The sequence below is a fragment of the Myodes glareolus genome, chromosome 23 (assembly GCF_982192425.1).
Source record: "Myodes glareolus chromosome 23, mMyoGla1.1, whole genome shotgun sequence".
In the NCBI taxonomy this organism is placed as follows: Eukaryota; Metazoa; Chordata; class Mammalia; order Rodentia; family Cricetidae; genus Myodes; species Myodes glareolus.
The window spans coordinates 61,656,066-61,667,618 of NC_142048.1; the positions used below are offsets into that span (position 1 = coordinate 61,656,066).

At 37.2% G+C, this 11,553-nt stretch overlaps 1 long non-coding RNA gene across 1 annotated transcript; it reads right to left on the reverse strand.

Annotated features, from left to right (window-relative positions):
• Nucleotides 1–284: 284 nt before the first annotated feature.
• On the reverse strand, nt 285–9,691 carry LOC146890516 (uncharacterized). Its single transcript, XR_014998607.2, has 5 exons — nt 9,381–9,691; nt 7,427–7,495; nt 6,885–6,947; nt 1,252–4,630; nt 285–384 (listed from the first exon to the last, which is right to left on the reverse strand). It is a non-coding gene; the product is annotated as an uncharacterized LOC146890516 (long non-coding RNA).
• Nucleotides 9,692–11,553: the final 1,862 nt, after the last annotated feature.

Here is an 11,553-nt window from a genome sequence, read left to right on the forward strand (position 1 = left end):
AACACAAAGTTCCTCACTTTAGTAAGATCTTCAGGTCTCCACGCCTGAGAAGGCGTATAACTTGAAAGACTTAACTCAATTTTACTGCACAGCATAGAGCCTCGTGTCATGGAAATGATATTTATGGCTTTGCTTATGTTTTACAACCCCCCCCCCAGTTTCACTCCTAGTGTGCACTCATGTAAGTTTTTTGGCTTAAAGAGTCCAGTGACCTTTTCACTTCTTCAGAAGCATCAGTTTCTTTTCTTTCTTTTCTCTCTTTTCTTTCTTTCTTTCTTTCTTTCTTTCTTCCTTTCTTCCTTTCTTCTTTCTTTGTTTCTTTCTTTCTTTCCTCAGAAGCCTCTGTTATGTCAATAATACAGTATCTGAGATAATGCATCTTTACTGCAAGAGAAGCAAACGAAGTTCATTGGAACATACGTTCTAATAGTATTGCCCCTGATCATGATTTTTCAGATTATATTTTTTATTACAACCATACACTTTTTGGAAGTCTATACTTTAAGAACCATCTGATAGTTTAAAATATTTTTGTTTTTCTTACCTAATTTGGCTAGAATATAGTTTTTTTTTACTCTCTTTTAGAAATCTATCTTCAAAATTCATTCCAGTTTCGAAAATGGACTTGCATTGTGCCCTCAATTCAGACTTAAAGACATTTATTTAGTAGGCCTGTTCAAGGCAACAGCGAAATTCACCCTTGAAGGAAGCTGTAGTGTATAATAAACAATTCAGTTTGGATCATAGGCATGAGCTTGGGGGAACGCATGAATCAACTCGCTTCCCACTGAAAGCTCCTGCCCAAGACCTGGGATTTATAAGGGTGGTTATAACAGTTCAGTTACTAATCAGACCCATGGAAGCTTTGTTTTCCATCATACCAACATTCCTGAATCTCCTCTGCCTCTACCCCCATGAAATGATTTATTTCCTAATTGCTTCAGCCTGTGGGCACATTACATACTTTAAAACAACACATTAATCTGCTACTTTTCACCCAGACAACAGACAAAGCTATCCCTCTTGATAACTGCCTCTGGTGATTACAGAAAAAGCATTCTGCACTTGGACTTTGTTGAGGCAGTGGCAGGGGATGACACATCTCTCACACAGGTCTCCAAACCTTAAAAATGGCAGACTGCCTGGCGAGGGCAAAAGCCAACAGTCTCAAGTTTTCCTTGAGAACCTTGCAATTCTCCAGTCTACATGTAGCGGGTATTCCAGAGAGTAAGTAGGGGACAAATGACACACCTGCATGATGGAATCCGTTTAGTGAAGACAGTAGTATGTGAATTATCTTCTCTCTCTTTCCCGTTTTCTGGACTAACATCAGTGTGCTCGGTCTTCTCACCTGCTACTCCTACATTTCTTTCAGTTGAACAATAAAACTTGTATCAAGAAACAAAGGGTGTATTTTCCAATGTTTGCACTTTGATTTAGAAAGCAGCAGAATCTTTCATTCTTTCATTCATCACCAATGATGGATGAGTGTCTGGTAAATCACAAATCCTTCAGGAATCAACTTCCTTCAAAGTTCATGTTTATTTTATGTTAAATTGTTTTAATGCATTTTCATTAATATTTTCCATCACTGTTTAGATTATAAAATATATGTTAAAGATGGAGTATTTGCTTATTATACAGAGACAGATAATTGGTTACAAGAATTGATATGTTCAAAGGAAATAATTAGGTTATTATCATCCTTGAAATCATGAATCTTGCTTATATCCTATGTAGTATGTAAAAGAAGTACAAGTGTGCTTTATGTATTGGTTAAATCTATTGTCATAATCCTATATCACTTTTGGAGCACTATAATGTGACTAACTGAATTTATCCTTTATTTACTTTTTCCTGTTTGAAGTGAGACATTGCAAGGGACCACTGAAATTCCACATTTCTTTTTCCTGTTGTTTCTGGGCTACCTCTTGAGAGACACAAGCACTATCCCAAAGGGATTCTGGGAATGACTTGAGTGTTTTAAGATTTTTATTTATTTCCATGTATGTGCATGTGTGAGTGTTAACATTTATGCACATACATCCCTATGTATACCTATACATTAATATTCAGTGCTTAATATCTCATGTGATAAAAATTATGCTGCAGGTTCTGTCTTTCATGCAATGGTATAATTTTAAAGTTGAACTTTAACTTAATCATTTTGGTCCCTACATAGTACACTGGATATTTACTCTATAATCTTTATGAATAAACCACTTTGATTAACCATCCAGACTCAAACCCCCCCAGATATTGAAACTGGGTGCTCACTGAGAACCTAGAACCCAACTTCCAAGGGAAATTCTAACCAGGGAAATCAATTATGCGATCCAATTAGTCTAAATGCTCATGTTAATTAGATAGATGATCTCACACATACCAATAACTCTGGGTGACTGATGGGAAATGCTTAATGAGTTCTAGACCCATAATTCATCCAAATTGTAATGTGAGACCAGTAGCGTTTTCCTTTACCACACATAGACTAATTTTTCACTAAGCATGAACTGTGGGACACTTCCTAGTTCTACAGGTTGCCAAAATTTTGTTTGGATATTTCAGTCCTTATATCAGCTACAATATTCAATTTTTTTATATTTTTCTAAGTTTTACTGTTATCTAGTGAGGTTCTGGATATTGTTTCCTTGAATTTCCCTCTGCTATGATAGGTCTATAAAGCTTACAAGGCTAGTGTAGTTTTCAAAAGCTTAAACTCAGTAAGGGGTGTGTAAAGAGTTTAAAAAAGTGTTCAAAATTGTCATGTAAATCGGTTCTCATGAGTGAATATGCAAACAACTGAACATGCAGACTTTCCCACATCCAGCGCAATAACATAACATAACATAACATAACATAACAAGGATTATTTGCAAGTTTGCTGGTTCTGGGGTTGCACTGATATTACTCAGCCATGGAGTCCCTTGCTATCCCCAGACAAAACAAAGAAAAAAGCTTGTACATTTCCTATTGTGTGTGAGTTTTATTTAGTTTAGTTTTTTGTTGTTGTTGTTGTTTTGTTTTTGGTTTTTGGTTTTTCGAGACAGGCTTTTGCTGTAGCTTGCGAGCCTGTCCTGGAACTATCTCTTGTACACCAGGCTGGCCTTGAAATCACAGAGATCTGCCTGCCTTTGCCTCCCGAGTGCTGGGATTAAAGGCGTGCATCACCACTGCCTAGCTGTGTGTGTTGTTTTTTAAACACAGTACTTTCTACTCATTGGGATAATTGAAAAAGTGCCTTCAGCATAAGTTAACGTGTTCATTATTTGTTTCCAAAACTAAACCTTTTTAAATTTTATATGTACTCTGTAGTATGTAAGGTGATAAAGTACCTGCATCGTAGAAAATTTTCAAAGTTGGCTTCAAATTTTGCCTGATTTACTATTTGTCTTTCTAATCATTCCAGCAAAGGATTCGCCAAGCTCCTGAATGTCTCCAACTGCTCTTCATCAAAGGACTTCATCTTCCATGTGCTGCTCAAACCAAAAACCACAAGCAGCTTTGTCACTGAGGCCTCTTTGGTAATCAACCAGCTGTACCCTCTTCCTGCATTCTGTATCCATTCGTCTTCTTGCTTTCCACTGCTTAAAAAGATGAAACTCTTCCTCACTTATCTCTTTTCTTTCATCATTTCTAACCTTCCACTCCCTTCATTTTCTCCATTTAATTATAGGTTTTAAAATACCAAAAGCTGTATGAGTCTTCCCAGGACACCTTCCAATAGCTGCTCATTGAAATTTACATGAGAATATAATCTTTTTTTTTTCTTTTGGTCCAAGAAATTTGATTCCTGCTCACATCATTTATCTGCCTCTTCTCCTTTCTAAAGATATCATCACTAGGACTTGTATGATGGTTCAGTGTGTAGGAGCTTGGTGCCAAACCAGATAAGCTAAGCTTGATCACTAGGACTCACATGAAGGAGGAGAAAAACAACTCATGCAAGTCACCCTCTGATTTCCCTATGTATGCCATGGTGCATACTTGTCCATGAAAACACACACACAAATACACACACACACACACACACAACACAGACACACACACACACACAAACATGCACTCATATATTAAGTAAATGCATGTCTGAAAAAAAGTATAACCACTCACAATACCACCAGTAATTGTAAAAAGCCATAAGATTAAAAATAAAAAAAAAAATCTTTCTTTTTCTCCCCATAACAACACCAGCTCCAGGAGGGCAGAGACCTGTTGATGGCACTTGAACCATCATGGCTCAACGAGCTGCTCATTATACAGTGGACCAGTAATTATACTGATTGATTTCATACAACAAGCACTATGGTTCAGCAGCTTTTCATTTCATTTACCCATCTTTTCATTTCTTTTAATATGTGGCTTAGAACAGAAGAAAAATATAGGATTCACCTGGGTGTCTCTGTCATAATATACCACGTAGGGGCTGTAGGTAAAAGGGAACAACAGGAGTCCCGGATTCTCATAAGAATATTGGTCAGCTACTTCAATTGAGAGTCTCTCGGCATCCATACTTTGGATTAGATGTCAGTGCAGGGGTGGTAGACATTTTAAGTCTTTGCTTTTTCAGATGTGAACAGTCCTGTGGATTGATCTACAGTGCTCCACTCATTCCTGATTCATGGTGTCTCTACAAAGGAGGGAGTAAGAGGAAGAAACCCATTTTGAATAACGCAAGTAAAATTAAAATAAAAGATAATATGGGGCTTGGTGTTATAGATCACAGAACATGACACACACTGGGGTAATTGTAACATGTGGGAAGTGGGAGGATAACACAGCAATCCCTGTAAGTACCAGCTCTCTGGTTTCCTTTGTTGTTGGACTTCATCTCTCTTTGGGTTACTTAGCAATGGTTGTCTCATTTCCTTAACTTGTTTTCCTGTGGTGGGCTTGCATCCTTTTGCTGGAAGTAATTAGATTCTTGGACTTCCAAGTTCAGTGTCTGGCTTTGGTTGACTAGTGAACAGTCATTTTTTTTTTTTTCTGACTCCTTTTATGAACCAGAGAATTCAATCCAGTCTACTGTTTGGATAGATGTTCATTTCTGTTCTTCTTAGAGGTAGAGAAGTAAGAGTTTTTAGTATTTGGTATAGCTGTTCCAGGGCATGGGAACAGGACATCCTGATAGTGATCATTGCCAGATCTGTCCCCTGTTTTTGTGATTAGTGTTTGCTGGACTCTTCCTTGCACAATGGAAATGCATACAGGAGATAAGAGTGGTATATCCCTGACTATCTGGAAATTCTGTTCATGTGGAAGAAAACAAAGAAACAAATGAAGCACTTGACACAGAATGTAAACGTTAAGAACTGAAATGAAACAACTTTAAACACAACAACCACTACCTTTCATTATTAGACTACAGATGAAGAGGGGGTAGATGTACGCATCTGAGTCCGGAGGTTCTGAGAAGGACTGGGGATTAAGGAGACAGAGATAAAGCCTAACCCTCAGCAGCTGCTGGAAAGTTGGGTTTCAAAAGAAGTCAGTTCTGCATTGACAAACACTAAGAGAATTGCATGTCCTGTCAGAATATCTCTCAAATCTACACTCGCCTCTGCCGATACGTTGATTACTAATTAACTTTACAACTGGTTGAGACGTTAGGCGGAGACTTTGCAAACCAATGCAGGCAATTAACCATGTGTTTATCTTAGAGTATTTGGAGTGGTGAACAGTTCTTTTCTGAGTCAAAGGACATGAAGGTGTTGTGACAAGTATACCAGAGTCTTGGGGAAAGCCTTTTCCATATGTATCAGTCATGTTCTTTTCACAATGATCCTCTGAGATGATGAATCTGATTTACAAGTCAATGGTCAGGTTATCTGCTTTATCTACAAATCACTGATCAACAATGGAAGATTGGTAGCAGAAAAAAATGACACCTTTAGGTGATGAAATCCAATGTGTTTCAACCTCCATTCTTGCACAAGCCCAGTTCTCTCTCTCTCTGTGACTTCCTTCTGACCTCTGTTGCAGAGACTACAGGATGAACCCTTTTTTCTCAAGTCAAAGTGACCTCCAGTGCACTCACATCCCCCTGTGGTGTTCCATTGTGTTTTTTCTGAGATTTCTCCCATGCTATTCTTAGAGACCTCATTTTGCTATCCCTTTCACTCCTACTCCAGTCTCCTGTTTCACAGTTAGTTTTCTGATGTTCAGAATTGTATCTATGAATGGAATTAGCATTGTGATTGCAGAGACAAGTTTTCGGTTATATTCAATTTTTAATTATATTACTTCATGTCTTTTATATATTGTCTTATATACAAAACTTATTTAGAGTCAGTGCCATGGGCAAATGCCACATTTAATGACCCTTAACACATTTATTTGTACAATTAAGTAAAAAGTAAGCACTCTAAGAAAAACGTGTTTAATTCATGTGGAAAATATCACGTTATAGACAAAAATAGTTATTCCCAATCTCTTCAAAATGCTAGCTTCCTCTAATCTAATAAGAATAAAAAATTCCTTTTCCTGAATAAACATATAAACTCAGGGATTCCATATGAGAAGGAACACTCACATGAGGCCTTATGCCGCATTTCCTTAGCTCTCAGCAACTTACAGATGATCTTTGGACTCTGAGAAATGGTAATGAAGATTGTGCCAATTTTCTGGAGACTTCAGGCATTGTAGCAAATGGACAAAGATCCTTTTGTGGTCTCCAACAAACAGTATGATCAGAAATTTTACAAGATATTTAATTGCGATAAAGTTCAATAAAAAGAAAAGCATTATATGTACACACATAAATACCCAGTTGCCACTTCACTGTAGCAGCAAATTTTCATTTGCTATTTCTTCCTGTGTCCACTATTCTTTCCACTTTTCAGACTGTTCCATATGTGGGAGAGAGGAAAGGAATGACTACTCACATTAGTTCAGTTTTCATTTCTTTGTGCATAGGAGCAAGAATCCCAAGTCGACAGCAGAACTCACTGCAAAACCAATAAAAAAAAATGCTGAAAATGTCAACTAATAATTGTGTTGCATATTGGTCAGTTCTTATTCAACTTATGTAGTTGCCCTTCTAGCAATGGAAATAGGTTATATTTTTCTGATTTTCCTTGTGTCCCATGACATTCCCATTAAAGCGAGGCCAATAATGTTGCCCTTTTTTCCCCCACTCTTGTCTTTGTCTTACGGAGCAAGATATTATCAAACTGTGGGACAGAAATGGAAGATTTCTACTGCAAATAGAGTGTTGCCCTCTTCAGAGAACCCTAGCTTCCCCCTTGATGTGGGAACCTTACTACCTTCTACATAGTATCCATTATAAGAATGAGCAATACGTTTCTTTTTCTCTTAAATCTAGAGTTGGAAGGGCTGCTTATCACTGATTTTTTTACCATGGGATATATATGAGGCACTGGATTTAACTTAAAAAAAATGATTTTCATGCCCATGAGTGGTTTACCTGCATGTACTTCTGTGCAACATTTGTATGCCTGGTGTCACCATAAGGCTGAAGAAAACATTGAATCCCCTGGAATTAGAGTTATGGAATGTTATGATCTGCCAGGCTGGTCCTAGGAATTGAATTCTGATTTTTTTAAAGAGCAGTCAGTGCTCTTAATTACTGAGTAATCTCTTCAGCCCCAACCAGAATTTACAAAGCAAATGTGAAGACTGAGGAAACCCAGAAGAAGGTGAAATTTGTGGGATAGGAATTGATGCAACTTTTGCTCAAGTTATGGTTTATTGTTTCAACTTTCAAGTTCACTTCAGGAATGAATTGAGAATGAAGTTTTAGACAAGTAGGTGATCTGAAACCTAGCAGGGCATTCATTAACTCTATGTGACAGCGCCTAGAGACACTGCAAGGGACTTCAAGGCTGCACATTTTCTACTGTCCCATAATGATAGAGGTAGAAGGCTATGGAGGTATTTAGCTAGAAGTACCCTTAGTGGGACAGAGTCTCTTAAATCTGTTGTCTCCAACATGGTATCTTAAATCCTTCCCACACAAAGTGGAAAAGAACAAATTTAGCCAAGATTGAACCTGTGGGACAGGGACTGGAAATGAAGGATTACCTACACGGGTGAGGCCTGGCATTCCTGAGGCCTCTGTGCTGAGGAAGGAAGAGTGTGATTTTGAATATGATGAACTGGGAAAATAGCCTCCTAAAGAAATAGTAGATTCCTGATTGGATGATACTACTTAAAGTAATGTTTCCAAGTGAGCACATGCTGTCTCCTCTTTTTAGTTTGTTTATTTGCTTGTTTATTCATTCCTTCATTTGCTCTTTCCTTCCTCCTTTTCTTGATAGACCAGATAATTACAGTAATCTTATTATCACCCATTTTTTTTTCTTCTATCTCCCATTGGGGTAGTAGCGGGCAGGCTATAGTTTACGCCATAATTAAAAGTCCTCACTGCCTGCCACGCTTTCTGGTTTACATTCCACATTGTACCTTTTGCCTGGTCACCTGCATGTCTTTCTTTCAATGTATAAATACTAAGTTCAAAGCTTTTTCACTTGTTAAGACAATAAAACCACAGGCTTGGGCACATTGACATGTAAACACAAGGTTATTAACTGAACCAATGTCTATGGAACAGTAATCTTGAACCAAGTCCTAAACTTGCTAAACGTGGGCTTTTGAAATTGCTGGAGGGAAGAGTTGACATAATGTTGGGCTTCTCATCAATGGCACCTTTATCTGTAGTTAGCAAACTTTGGCAGGACTGAGTCAGAATTTGAAACAGCTTTCAATGTAAGCCAGAGGTCTTCGTAAAAGAAATAACTATCCACCAAAATGTTCTATACAATAATAATATCTTAATTTTTTACATGAGAAACCCCATAAAGCCATATAAGTCTCATAATCATTTTCAGTAAATTTGTATCACTCTAGCAGAAAGATTAAGTTATTCTAGTGTTTTTAAAAACCATGACTAAGTAAGATTCTAAATCATATTTAGGCCATTTTACTGGCTCAATAACTCTAAAACAGATCTAGAATTACAGAAATAAGCAATGTCAGGGGTAAGATCACAGTTAGACATGCATCTAATCTTTATCTACACTGAGAAACTGAAGGAACCCATGAAGATACCTGTCACTATTACAGAGTGGCAGATTTAGGGAAAATATGCATTCTTATAATTTGAAAGTAAAGAGAAGAATAAAACAGCAGAAGACAGGTAGCTACCAAAGACAAGAAAGAGATGATGCTTTATTGGCTGGATACTTGCTTTAAATGGCTAAATCTTAGCACATGGGCATTCTTCTTCTAGTGTTCCCCAAATCTTGGGATTGTTATGAAGGGGCACTCAGAAAGGTAAAGGCCCCTGTTACTTATAAAAGCAGGTTATGGCTACATATTTCCAGTAAGATCCTATTGGTGATTTTAGGAAGAATATTTACCAGTTCTGTGCTGATTCTTCATTATGAAGTCTTAAACATGTCAGCAGGCTGCATCTGTAGGAACAAAGATGAGAAACATAGTCAAAAAATCTATTACACAGTCAGAGCGCTCAGCCAAAGGAGAGCTACAGAAAGTACAGATTTTCTTTGCCCACCCTCTAAAAACACTAGGTCATTTGACAGTAATTCCAACCAAGTATAATTATAATGCTTTTTAGAATCAGAATGAAGCTAAAACTCTAATTCATGACTACATGCTGCAGAGACACGTCTGGAATAAAAGAAGCTTTCTGCCACTTGTTTACTGAACTTGTGCCTGATCGATGCCATCCACATCCAAACCTGAGGATAAAATGCAAAAGAACAGTTCATCCACAGGTTGAGTCACGCTCTTCTCTTTTCATGCCAGAAGCTGCTCAGTGGGAGTCAGTTAGGCTCGTGGGGAAATTATACCTACCGCCTACCTAAAGTTTTAATAATAAAATGTACTAATTTCATTTTAAAATATGCACATGATAGGTAAAATTTGGTGGAATTTTCCATATGATCCTAAGGATCTTATTATTTGATACTTAGTTGGAGGAGCTCTGAATATATAGAAAGGTTATACTTTCAATGATTCTTTACCTTTCTTTATAGGACATCAACTAAACAAACCAACAAGACAAGTTTGATTTTACCAAAACTGGTAATTCTTCCAAAAACCCCAATCACCTCCTTTACCAATTTACATCTCTTAGAAAGATGACCGTTGCATATGTAAGACTCCTGAGAGTCTTGCGTTTTCTTACCTTTGTGTTCTGTTTGTTTTGGGGTGATTTCCCCACTAATTTTCTGAGTTTGGAGAATTAAATATGCATAAGACTTGGAGATCAAAGTGCTTAAGCTGAATGTAGAGAAATAGTAAGTATACCCGTTAGTGTAGACATAAATATGCTCAGAATAACCTAGAAAAGCATTATGGATGGAGGTTTTTAAATTATACGTCTATATGCGTGTTCATATATATTTTATATGTAACAAAAGCAAAAAGGTGGAACAAAATCATGATATGTGTTATTTTTCTACAAGAATTATTAATACAACTGATTTGTACATTTGGATTTTTTAGATGATTGTATATCAAATTAATATTAACTGGTAAAAATCATTGAACTATATATTATGATTAAGGCATTCCTTAATTTCCCTCTTCTTTTTGAAATGAAAACTTTTTTGTTGAATTCTCCCATTCTCATGTATGTATTTATTTGCAGTGTTAATTGATCTGTTCCGGGTGTTTTTAGATCATAAAATAAATAGAAATCTAATGTACTCAATAGGCAGGGATCTCACACAGGGGCATCATACTTCTCCTTTGCTGAGTAACTTTTAAGTTAGGAGCCTACTAGTCACAGAAGTTCTTGGACTTGGGATTCTCTGCCAGCATGCATAGAGTACTGACAAGGAAAAACAGAAAGATCTCTTTTAATTGCTCCATGGTAACTGGGTTTCAGTTAGAAACTGGGAAACATCTCATGGGGTAAGAAACAGTGTCTGGGGTACAAAGGGAGTCGGGTGGGGCTGCTGTGTGTGGCTTCCTAGGTTTGTTTAGTTGTCAGCCTGGAGAGTGTCAGAAGTGCCCAAGCAGCATTTGGCAGACCGTGAAACAGTTCAGCACAGTAGGAAGATGTGCGATAAAGCTTGATTATATTTTTCCCTGAGAAATATCTTACCGAGTTTCCATTCTCTAATAATGGAAATATTTATTTACTTCATAGAGGTGGGGCACGGATTGTTGAGTTTTCTTTGGAAGGTGCAGTGTAGCCATTACCCTAAAAATGTCTCCTCTGTTTTCCAAAGGCCAACCAGAAATGGGAGAAAATGATTTGTTAATCCACAGACATCCGATACATTTGCAGCTCTTCCTATGACTCCATGCAAAGCAGAAATGTCAGCAAATTAAAAGGAGAGCTATTTGAGAAACACAAACACATACATACTAAAGGGAATTTCCAGTCTGCCAACAGTTTTTCCTCCACAGCTCAAACATTTGGAAGCCAGAATATATAATTTTAGAAAAGTGCAGTGTTGAAATTCCACAAGAACTCAGGGTTCCTATCTAAATTGGAATATATAACCAAGGGAGAATTTAATAAAGGAAAAATTCTTCAAAATGTAAACTTAAGGGTAA